This window comes from Macrobrachium nipponense, chromosome 47 (genome assembly GCF_015104395.2).
Source record: "Macrobrachium nipponense isolate FS-2020 chromosome 47, ASM1510439v2, whole genome shotgun sequence".
Taxonomy (NCBI): Eukaryota; Metazoa; Arthropoda; class Malacostraca; order Decapoda; family Palaemonidae; genus Macrobrachium; species Macrobrachium nipponense.
In genome coordinates this window covers 21740910-21753191 of record NC_087222.1, presented here as the reverse complement: position 1 = coordinate 21753191, position 12282 = coordinate 21740910, and the positions used below count along the sequence as shown (strand labels likewise).

General features: G+C 37.3%; 1 long non-coding RNA gene across 6 annotated transcripts in view; it reads right to left on the bottom strand.

Moving 5' to 3' along the window:
- Positions 1 to 12282, bottom strand: part of LOC135204760 (uncharacterized) — a 270567-nt gene that overhangs the window by 202695 nt on the left and 55590 nt on the right. Inside the window, exons 6-7 of one of the 6 annotated variants that reach the window (XR_010312339.1) lie at positions 10297 to 10499; positions 5314 to 6279 (exon numbers count right to left, since the gene is read on the bottom strand). The exons of the other annotated variants lie outside the window; for them this stretch is intronic. This is a non-coding gene — a long non-coding RNA (uncharacterized LOC135204760). Of the gene's footprint in view, positions 1 to 5313; positions 6280 to 10296; positions 10500 to 12282 lie in introns of those variants that run through there. 6 annotated transcript variants of the gene reach the window in all.

Here is a 12282-nt window from a genome sequence, read left to right as displayed (position 1 = left end):
CGCACGCTGACAGGTTGGGGAGGTTATTCACAGCACGAGAAGGTTCAGGGAACTTGGTCACCTCACTTCCAAACACTTCACATCAACATTCTGGAAGCTATGCAGTGTTTCTGACTTTAAAAAAGCTCCGTCCTCCAAAGAAGACTCATATCAGGTTGGTCCTCGACAGTGCAGTAGTAGTACACTGTATAAACAGAGGTGGTTCAAAGTCAAGTCATGTGAACCACGTGATGATAGCAATCTTTTCTCTAGCAGCCAAGAACACCTGGCATCTGTCGGCTACTCACCTGGCAGGAGTCCACAATGTAGTGGCAGACGCCCTGTCTCGGTCGGTCCCTCTGGAATCAGAATGGTCACTGGACCAAGAATCCTTCGAGAGGGTTTGCCAAAGAGTACCAGGTCTAGAAGTAGATCTGTTTGCCACAGAGGCAAACCACAAGCTGCCTTGTTACGTAGCCCCCAATCTGGACCCTCTGGCATACGCTACGGACGCCCTGAGCATAGATTGGAACCAGTGGACGAAGATCTATTTATTCCCTCCAGTGAACCTTCTCCTGAAGGTGCTGCACAAGTTGAGATCTTTCGAAGGTCAGGTGGCTCTCATAGCCCCTCACTGGCCCAAGAGCAACTGGTTTCCCCTTCTCCTGGAACTAGGTCTTCGCCCTCACCCTCTCCCGGACTTGAGACTATCGCAACAAGTTCAAACGAGGACTGTGTTCGATTCCTCAGGTCTTCACAAAACCCTAACTTTATGGATTTCATGAAGTTTGCAGGTAAGAGAGTAGGCGACATTGATCCACAGAACATGTTGTTCTTGGAGCAGACAAGAGAGAGTCTACGCTTCGCCAGTATGACTCAGCAGTTAAGAAATTGTCTTCGTTCCTCAGAGAATCAAATATCAAAGTAATGACATTGAACGTGGCCATAACCTTCTTCAGGTCTTTGTTTGAACAAGGCTTGGCAGCTGCAACAATAACAACCACTAAGTCAGCTCTGAAAAAAATTTTTCTTCTCGGGTTTGGTATCAATCTAACCGAGTCTTATTTCACCTCTATCCCAAGGGCATGTGCACGTCTACGGCCCGTTCACAGACCGTCGTCAGTGTCATGGTTTTCTTAATGATGTTCTTAGGTTAGCCTCGGAAACAGACAACTTCAAATGTGATTACCAAACCATTTTGCGTAAAACTCTGTTCTTATTGAGTCTAGCTTCAGGTGCCAGAATATCAGAGCTGTCATCTTTATCTAGAGATGAGCGCATATTTGAGTTCCTTTCCTCGGGGGACGTGTTGCTTTTTCGCCAAATAAGCAATTTCTAGCTAAGAATGAAGACCCCTTGATGAGGTTGGGTCTCCATGGAAGATTGTCCCGCTTCCGCATGGATCCATCGTTATGTCCTGTTAAAACTCTTAATGGACTATTTATCTAGGACGTCTACCTATTCCGGAGGCCCCCTTTTCATTAGAAAAGGTGGTGGTACACTATCTCTAAAAGGCATTAGGCAGCAGATTTTAATATTTTATCAAGAAAGCCAGCCCAGGGTCATTCCAACCAAGGTGCATGACATTCGGGCAATAGCAAACTTCTGTTAACTTCTTCAAATATATGGACTTTGATGATCTGAAGAAGTATACTGGTTGGAAGTCACCCTTGGTTTTCAAAAAGCACTACCTTAAGTCTTTAGAGATCTTAAATATCATGCAATAACTGCAGGAAGGCCAGTGTCTCCTACTGCTACATCATTATAGTACCGTCCTTGTGTCATATGAATCTTTTCAATTATGCCAGCCTCATTAACATTTTACCTACCTCAGCAAATGCCTTAGCTATTAGAATAAGTGTATAATCGTGTATAGTTTTACGTACATACAAATTATCTGTAATTATATTATGTATGTGACTTGTTGCAAATGTTGCCACATGTTTTGGCTATATAGTATATTTTGTAATAAATTGTATTTTTTCCCAATTCTAAACTATTTTATTATTTCCTTTGATTTCATTAATATGATTTTTCCTTTCAGGATAGTATAGCTTGGTGTTTCTCTGGTACAATTTCACGGAGCGACACGGCTGAGCCCAGAAAAGGGATTTTGACGTAGGAAAAATCTATTTCTGGGCGAGGAAGCCGTGTCGCCCAGTGAAATCCCCCCCTTTTTTCCTTTTTTCCCCCCCTTGCTGTGCACCAAGCTTCTTTGCTATCGATAAGTATGACGCCGCAGTCCCCTTCAACAGGGTAGCTGGGTGACCTATAGGTCGGCTCCCCATTTTCAGGGTCTTTTTGATGAGGAAAAGGCTAATTGGAGGGGTTGCTGTGGTAGTGTTTAACACTCGCCGCCCAGTTCTATACCGACACCTTTTATTTAGTGAGCGAGTCAGAGACTTCTGACATGTCCAATTTAGCAGTTTCTCTGGTATCATAGCAATATTTTACTAGAAATAGTGCTAAAGAGGACACATTTCACTGGGCGCACGGTTTCCTCGCCCAGAAAATAGATTTTTCCTACGTCAAAATCCCTTTTTTAGTCTTTTCAAGAACTAAAATATGGTGAACCAACCAACATACCTGAGAAACCGTTTACGCTTTCTTTTAGACCCGAGAAATGAATAGTACTGGAATCAGAAACATACAAGTGAAGCATACAGTGGGCGCGCCCCACATTCATATTCCGCCAGATTCGCACGTTCACAGAGTTCTCTTGGGAAGATATCCCTCATTATTTGTGGGAAATTCACCTATTCGCTGTATTTTTCTATGAGAAATATTCACAAATTCCTAGTTTTTTTATCAATTTCATCATAAAATGCGCTTTTGTGATAAAACTATTTAATAACCAGGTATAAAAATGTTTAGTGGGTTTTTCTTGAGTTTTACCTAACAGAATTGGCCATTTTAAGCTTTTTTATAAGGGTTCCAACTATTCGCGGGTACTAACTATTTGCGGAGGGTCTGGTACCCATCCCCACGAATACGGGGGGACCACTGAATAGGCTATTTGAACCTAGAACAAATTGTAAGTCAGGTGAGAGAGCGTTTGAACATTGTGCACCAAGACTATACAACAAAACACCGCCTGAAATGAAGATCATGCAAGAAGAAAGCAAACTTTAAAAAAAGAACTAAAGACTTATATATTCTGCAGGAGCTACGACACTGACATGAAAATACTAGAAGACAATTATAAAATATAAGAGGCACCTTACTTTCAAATGTACAAGGGAACCATCCCTGTGGAGGGCTGTACATAAAACCAAACAAAGTGAACCTGCCAAACACTTGGCGGCAGCTTAGGCCAATCAGCACTGAAATGGAAATTGACAGTAAAATCGTTTGCAAGGTGCAACAGGAGGAAAACCTCGCGGTTGCACTATGAATCAATTGTTAGGAGAGGGTTTGAAAGTAAGATGGAAGAAAGAGAATATGAATGAAAGTACAGTAAAAGGAATGAAAGGAGTTGTAGCTAGGGGTCAAAGGTATACTGCAAAGGACCTTAAGTAATACCTACACTGCACTGCCTGAGGTGCCCTGATGGTACTAAACCCCTATGGGAGGTAGTAGTTGTATACCAAATGGGTACCTTGTGAATATTATGACAAAACAGTGTAACAAGCTTTGGCTTAACAGAATCCATCACAGTCCTAACAAGAAGACAATGGCCTGTGTAGGTTTGCAACATAAGAGCTTCCCATTACTAGTTGAGGGTATCCTGAATGACTGTATCAAGTTGTTATATAAGGTACAATATATGGACAAGGAGAGTGTTGGTCACAGGTAAGCTGCTGATCAACAAGCGGTACATACCGCTCAAATAAAGCACGAGAAAAAATTCAGAATAAAATGAATCACGAGAAAAAATAGAATAGAAATGAATAAACAAAAATACTGAGAGATTGCTATCAAGTATATGAAGGAAGTTGATTCTAGCACCACTGTTGAACTTGACACTACAAGGTTTGACAAGAGAATACACATGCTATCAGATGATGATCTTATTCCTCAGACTGCTCTCTCACAGCCCACCCAAATTCCTCAGATATGTTAACATCAAAAGGACCACTCTTCATTCAAGTAAACTTTCTTCTCTCTTATTGCATGACTAAAGATAAACAGGTGTATAGAAAGACTAAATACCAACAAAAGTAGGTCACCTGCAAATTGCAAATCTTGCAAATAAAAATTCCCTTTTGCCAAACATCATGTTCCATTTCACGAGTCATAGCACAAGCAGGTCTTTATTGTGTATGTACTGCCTCGAATATCAATATCATTTACTCCGATCATCTCTCCTCAATGAATTTCTCCAAAGCACCAGCTTAGATATTTGTTCTGCGTCTTCTCCACACTACATATGTCTCTTTAAATACTGGTTATTAGAACAGACAGCAAGATAATCAGTTATCCAAACTAGTGGTCGATAGTAACAAAAATTTTGACAGTACTGTAATTTCCCAAATCTAAAGTGAATGCATTGTACTGTGCATTCATCTAAACATCTCATATGGCAATGCGTAATAATGCCCACAGAGGCAGATTGAGCTTATGGTGCAAGTGTTAATTTGTTTGAGCATGCCTAGCTATGTAGCGCAATACTAGTTGTTAACAGCTGGCCCCTGACCAAGACTCCAATAGGAATCCAGTGCAAAAAGACCACGAGACAGAGGAAAGTCAAATATCTCCATCTATTTAGATTCCTTGCATCTATCTATTTAACAGCAATTGTTCTACATATTCAAACCTTTGGCACACGAAATTGAACTGTTCCACCTGTAACAAAACAGTTATTGTATCATTACAGATATGACCTATTGTAAAAGATTTTAGACCTACTTATATCATGTCTTAACCAAAAGTAACACCAATGTATACAAAAAAATTATTTTTCAATTACGTAATGTTATATATTTAATCCTTTAGTTATTATTATTATTAATAGGGCTTAGTTTTTCCAGACCTGTGAGTCCCAAGTAGATTCTTCTCGGGCTGGTTCTCAGGGATTAATCCTGAGAAAAAAAAAAATTAGACTTTATTTAAGAAACCTGTCTTATTTAAAAAAATTTATGATGTTATTAATTGAAAAATCTTTGCTTTCAGCAAAAATACTTTTCATTTTTGAATTCCGTAGCTAAATAGATCTTTGCTGGGTCCAATTTGGGCATCAACAAGTAAATTCTGTACTGTCATGGGTGTTTGACATCTGTTACACTTTATTGGGTCAGCATGTGGTGATGACATTAAGTGACTAAGTTATATCAATGTCTACAAAACTTTAAACAAATGAGCTTTGATAGAGGAAAACCATCAAAACCATAAAAATTGATTTATTTACATAAATACAATACCACAACACTGCATAATAACCGTAAACGAATGGAAAAAAAAAGTTTCTTTAAATCTACAAGTTCATTAAAAAAAAATTCAATTGTTTACAAAATTTCATAAATAACATAAAGAATGTATTCAGCTTTACTGAGTACCATAACATACAATTTGCTCATGAATAAAATCAAATTTCCCCATTAAAATAAATGGAAATACTACTATCCATTCCAGGACCCCCCAAAAAAACATTGATCTTTTTTGTTTTCCAATGATTTCACGTTTCATATCCAAAGTAATTGGCCTTTTCTTCTTCTTGGCACTGGTCTTAACACTACGAACCGAACGAGACTGCTCGGCTAGGCATCTCAATGGCGGACGTATTGAGAGATGGCATCTCTCAGGCTTGTAGTTCAAATCTGGGCTCCCTTCTTAAAACAAAAATCCCTCGTGTGCCGGCTCATATCTCGGAGAACCCATACATTGGTTCATTCACAAGTCAAAGTCAAACACTGGCAGTATATAAGCAAGAATTTCTTATACTAACAGGTATTAAACCATAATCATCTAATATTAGATTCATTTTACTCTGGGTATGACATACTGAAGGGGAATTATAATTGATAAGTGTACCTGTCCTGGCTCAGTTTCAAACCCAGTGACTTTTGGTTTCAAACGGTGACAGAACGCTAATTAATTAATCCTGTAAGGCTTTGAACTTGTGCCTTTTAAAGATGGTCAACTCACCACAATTGTTTGTCACTTCATCTAAAGCAAAGAGGAACAGGTACCAATCCTGGCTGGGTCAGCTCACCTATCAAATTTGAATTCCTCTGGGATATAAAGTAATCCCAATATAAAGAAAATTCAATACTAGTATATGTAAAGTGAAATCTGCGACTCTTATTCTAGTTGCACATAGTATCTTCAAGACTCCACTGCAGCTGATGACGTTAACAGCATCTGAAAAGACGAAACATTAATTTTTTTCTTCTTAGCTTGCAAAAAAAGAATAAAAAAAACCACATCCTTAAATGAAGTGTTCCTCTTATCTGATGTTCCATCAACCATGGCTTAAAATACAGTAATAATTATAATAATAATAGTATGAATAACATCACAATAAAAAAAATATATAATACAAATCAATTAAAATACTGCAAAACAATAAATCTAATATATAAAGAGCAGCCAGGAATCCTATTTCTACCAAATGTGAACGTGTCCCACAAGATGATATGATTTATCACCCCTACAGTTTATGATCATTATAAAGAGAAAGAAAGACCATATTTAATGATGCTCTCTTTACTTTTCAATGGTTAGTAATATCATTATAAATGTATCATACCTATATTTGATTTGATTTGATTTATATATAGAGTTTTGGCTTTATGCCAAGCACTGGGGCAACTAAGGCCATTCAGCGCTGAAACAGAAATTGACAGTAAAAAGGTTTGTTTGAAAGGTGTTACAGGAGTAAAACTCTAAAGCATTGTTGCACTATGAAACAATCTTGTTGGAGAGGTTGGACAGCAAGATGGTAGAAAGAGAATATGAACGGAGGTACAGTTAAATGAATGAAAGTAGTTGCAGCTAGGGGCCGAAGGGATGCTGAAAAGAACCTTAAGTAATGCCTACATTGCACCGAATGAGGTGCACTGGCAGCACTAACCCCCTACGGGATATCATACTTACAAAAAAATCATTCATCAGAAGAGTGGACACAAGCAACACTAGGAAAATTTCCTTGTGTGCATAAAACTGCTGAAGCTTTGTAAATAGTGAGTGACGGATTTTGCAAACACAGAAACAAATCAAATCTGCAACAGGAGGAAATGTGTTGTTGTGTCACTGAGTCTGAAAGCATTAGGCTCATATGAAGTTTTTAGCAAAGGATCCAATGAAAATTGTAACACCAAGCTACAAGTAATGGTTGCATTTTCAGAAATTGGTTTGAACTGAAAAATATACAAAGTCAATAAACAGGCAGTCTGTCAATGAAAAGGCTACTGTCAGGTTTCCAGCAAAATTTAAGGAGTTGACAAAATAAAAATTATACCTTCCAGAACAACTGTGACGAAACTGAGTTATTAGAACAGAGGATGGTAAGCCCAACATACATACATAATAATAAAAGCAGGAAAAAGGATTCAGACAATGGTGTAAAGCACATAATCTTTCCAGGACTAATTCTCATTACTTGATGACTTACTTGTTTATGCTAATGATAACAAAGGTATATAAATAAGCTTTACTCAGGGGCAATTTTTTTTTTTTTTTTTGTTTTTTTTTTTTTTTTTTTTTTTTTTTAGAATTTCCACTGCAATTCTTGAATATATGAACTCAGTTTTGTCATGATAGACATGGGACATAAAAAGTATGATAAAAAAAAAAACTTACATTACTAACCATTAAAAAGTAAAGGTGTCTGACACCTCTGCTTTACAGCACATAAGGATATACTAAAGCTGGCATTATGTGACAAAGTGGCACCATATATGATTGAGTATACTTTACAGGGGTGTAAGAATACTACCACCATAGGTCCTGCATGTCGTAAAAGCCAACTAAAAGGACAGCTGCTGCCTTGCAGTCTTACTTTCTTAGTAAAAGATTAGTCCCACCATCAGTAACTGGAAACTCCTGCACTGCAGGTGGACTTTTTAGTCAAAGGCATGGCCCACTGTCAATAACTGTGGTTGATGACAGCAAGGGCATGCGGTCGTAAAAACCCCTTTGCAGAATAATAAAATATCCCTGGTGTTGTAAGGAAAAGCGCATCAGGCAATGAACCCCTTAGTGTACGGATAACGGTGGGAGAGAAGACTTTAAAGAGCTGGGATCCCACGGCCCACACCCTCTCAAGAAAAAGACTACTACATCATCTACCAACGATCTGGAAGCGCAATGAGAAAGTCCATTCCGCTACTCTATTTTGGAACTGGTACAAGAATGTTTCACCCACAGAGTTCGATAATACTCGACAATGCACCCGACTACTCTGACTCTGTTTTCTATGAATATAAAATAAAAGCAGCAAAGAACGGATCACAACAAGAAACAGTAATAGTCATAAACAGCTAGTATTAAAAGACTTTTCATGTACGAATGCCCCTGGATATCAGCTGCTGCTGCCGATAGCTGAGGAAATTGCCAAGTGTGTAACCATGTAGTCCACAACACAAGAGGAAAATGAAGGCAATGATGATCAGCCCGAGGTAATATTATGACCCAAAACAAGTAACTACCTTGATAACCTGGTGTAGTTCTGTATCAAAATAAGATATATTATTAGGAAGCATCAATTTCATGGAGCAGGTATCTTCTGGCCCCTAACTTTGCAATGAATTTCTTCTGCAGAGCTTTGGCTCTCAAACTATTCCGACTCAACCACTGATTTCTATGTTCTCCACCCAGGAATATTCTTAATGAATTGTGCTCTTCCCTCTTCAATGTCTTACCCTAAAGTTCTCCATGACTCGCCAGAGGGTCTGTATCTTCCTACAAAGGACTTTCATTTCAATTCAAGACACTCTCCAGGCCCTCAAAAAGCAAATAAGATGGGTTTACAGTGTATAAAAGGTAAGAAACTTGAGAGAGGAATTTACTAAACCACATATTCTCATTCTCGGTCCTTTCTACTAATGTATATGTATAAACAGAACTCTTGGTTACTGAACTGAGCCGAGGTCAGTGTGTTCTCAGTGGGTGACTATAGTTTACAGCACTTTGAAAGATTTAAGCATTCCATTTTCTACTGCCTTCCCTCAACTTTCTCTCTCTCCACAACTTAAAAACCATGATTTAGTTATATATCTCTCATTTGTAAACTCAATTATCTATTGTGTGCATGTGCATTATGCACAAAATGGGTAGTATAATGTATTGTATTGTTATATGCGAACCAAGTTTTCTGGCAAGACCAGGAATGAATTATCAGACACCTAGGACTTCACTGCATGTCTTATGCTTCTTTATGCAGAAGAGATATGGCTTTTTACAAAGATTCATAGGTAGAGTGTGCTGGAAAGATCTGATAACAAATGGGGAAATAAAATAGTTGAGAGATATGGTGTTTAAAGGCTTTAAAAAAAGTAAAATTGTTAAGGGATCCAAAGACGGAGATGGAGGAGCACAGTCAGATAAAAGAAGATAGTGTAGTGACTGTAGTCAGTCAAGGAACAGATTAGTAAGGAAGTAGCAGGATGACAACACAGTATTTGGAAATATCTGTAACATGGAACTACATACATGGAATGGACAGGCGCTTATAAATGTATTGACGCTAATTGTCACTGCGCGGCACCATAGGAAAAGGTGGAGAAGACGCTGAATGAAGCTATTAAAGCATAGTATAGCAGACGCTCTTTTCACTCTGTCGTCCTTACTTTTCCACTGATTTTAATGAATATTGGCTCATTGGAAAGCTCTTGAAAATCCCTTTTAAATGCATATAATTAAGCGTGCAGAGAATATGGCACTGCAGTGTTTTAAATAAAGATATCCAGATATGCAGTTTACCTGGGCTTGTTTTGTCACTCTACTGTTCCAGATTTTTTAATATAAATTTTAATAAATTCATCATCGGTTAAAAGCTCTTGAAAAGCACTTTCCAACGAACCCAATGAAGCACATACATCTCATACAATAGAAATAATCATGCATGCCATGTGCTGAGTTCCATGATGTATACTTTGGCTGTCTTGAATAGATCACATGGTATGTGTATAAGAAAAATTATGAGAAAAGATTTTTTAAGAATATACGTAGTCAAGTTGGCAATAAAAAAAGTGATGACATGCCATTAACATATCTAGTGCACAAGCTAGATTCCAGACATGCTAGAACAGGCCTGTCATCACCACAAGTAAATGTGACGTAAGTATGCTCTGTTCATTATAAGCCTTGCTTATTCATATTATTTTCACAGAACGACCAAAGTTATACACTGTAGTATAATATGTTTATCATACAGACCTTTGTAAGACTCTCACTGAGCTTCCAGTTTGCTGTTTATCAGATTACGTTCCTTGATGTCTTCAATTAGAGTCCTGCGTGTTTTCTTTGCCATCTTTTCTCTTGCTTGGTGTTCTGCAGCTTTTTGCGAAGTGCCTGGAGTTTCTCTGCATCTTTTGTACCTTTGCCTTTTCTACTTCCTCCGTAGTGTTGTATGAATGTTCCTGTTCAAAACAAGTTGCAAGTTAATACACAGTACTGATTATGGATTATATTATAAAATACCTTAATATGAAAGAGATTAACAAAATTATTATGGTACCTTATTTAGCATGACTCCTGATTGTACTTACTATGGCAATTCTCACAGGTTATTCTTAAGTGCACCATAAATATTTTTCTTAAGATGCAGAGTACAGGTGGTCCCCGGGTTACGAGGGCTCTGGCTTACGACGTTCCGAGGTTACGAAGCTTTTTCTTAAATATTCATTGAAAAATCAAGCGGGTTACGACGCTTGTTCCGAGGTTACGACGCTAACGCTTCCGACGCTCTGAGTTAACGACGCTTTTAAAAAACGCATACTATGATAAGAATCCTTTATAGTTTAGCACAGTATATTAATAAAAATAAGTTTTTGGTTAGATTACAACAAAAATTTTGAGGTTATGATGATTTTCGACACTTTTTATGTCGTATTTTTAGAATTTTTTTAGTGACGCCTCATATGCGGAACTAGTTTCCGAGCGAATGAATACACTAGCTTGGGACGCGCAGTTTATAACAGTCCAAAAGTGCAAATAATGAAAAAATCATTGCTTATTTCCAGTATACATAATTAACAAAACTAAGTTTCTGGTTAGATTACAACGCAAATTCCAAGGTTACGACGGTTTTTTATGCTTTTTAACGATACCTCATACGCAGAACTAGTTTCTGAGCGGAGGGCGCATAAATTAATTTACGCTATTAAACTGTATGGTAACCATAGTCAAGGATAAGGAACGCATTCTCAAACAGTATACATATCCTTTAATACAAAACAGCAAAATATCATTGAAACATTATTTCACTTAAAGAATCCATTTATACTCTACTTAGACTTGGATATAAGAACCATAGTTTCTCTCTCTCTCTCTCTCTCCTCTCTCTCTCTCTCTCTCTCTCTCTCTCTCTCTCTCTCTCTCTCTCTCTCTCTCTCTCTTTGTATTTTCCGACGAAAATAATCACTAATTAGTGTATCTTGATGTTTATTTTCATGACTAAATACATTTTTATAATACAAAAATGATTTACTAATTTTCAAAATTAATTTTTTTTTTTGATTAACACTGTATTAGTAAGTTTAATAGTTGAAAATGATATCACATAATAAAATAATAATTCTCTCTCTCTCTCTCTCTCTCTCTCTCTCTCTCTCTCTCTCTACTCTCTCTCTCTCTCTATCTCTCTCTCTCTCTACAAAGATGTATGTTTTTTGTATGATAAATAAATGATTTACTATTTTCAAATATTAATATTAATTTATACAGCAATAATATCAATTCATTAAAGAAAATACCATAGTGAATTAGTAAGATTTTAGCTTATATTTAAAAAATTATGGAAGAATGAAGGAAATCCCAGTCTTCCTTTCAGTAACCTTTTCTTGAACTCCAGGTACTAAAACTGTCAGATATATCAAGTTCTGTAACAGCCAGGAGGGGGAAGAGCTGCTTTGTTGCAATCAAGGGCTCATGAAATCCCCCCCCCCCACCACTCTCTCTCTCTCTCTCTCTCTCTCTCTCTCTCTCTCCTCTCTCTCTCTCTCTCTCTTCTCTCTCTCTCTCTCTCATTTACTGAGACGAGATTTATTATGTACTTGTACAAATATTTGTTTTAATACTTTCAAATAATAATAATAATAATAATAATAATAATAATAATAATAATAATAATAATAATAATAATAATAATAATATTAAAAGTAATGACTACTTCAGCAGCGTTACACTTGTAGAGATTCTTCT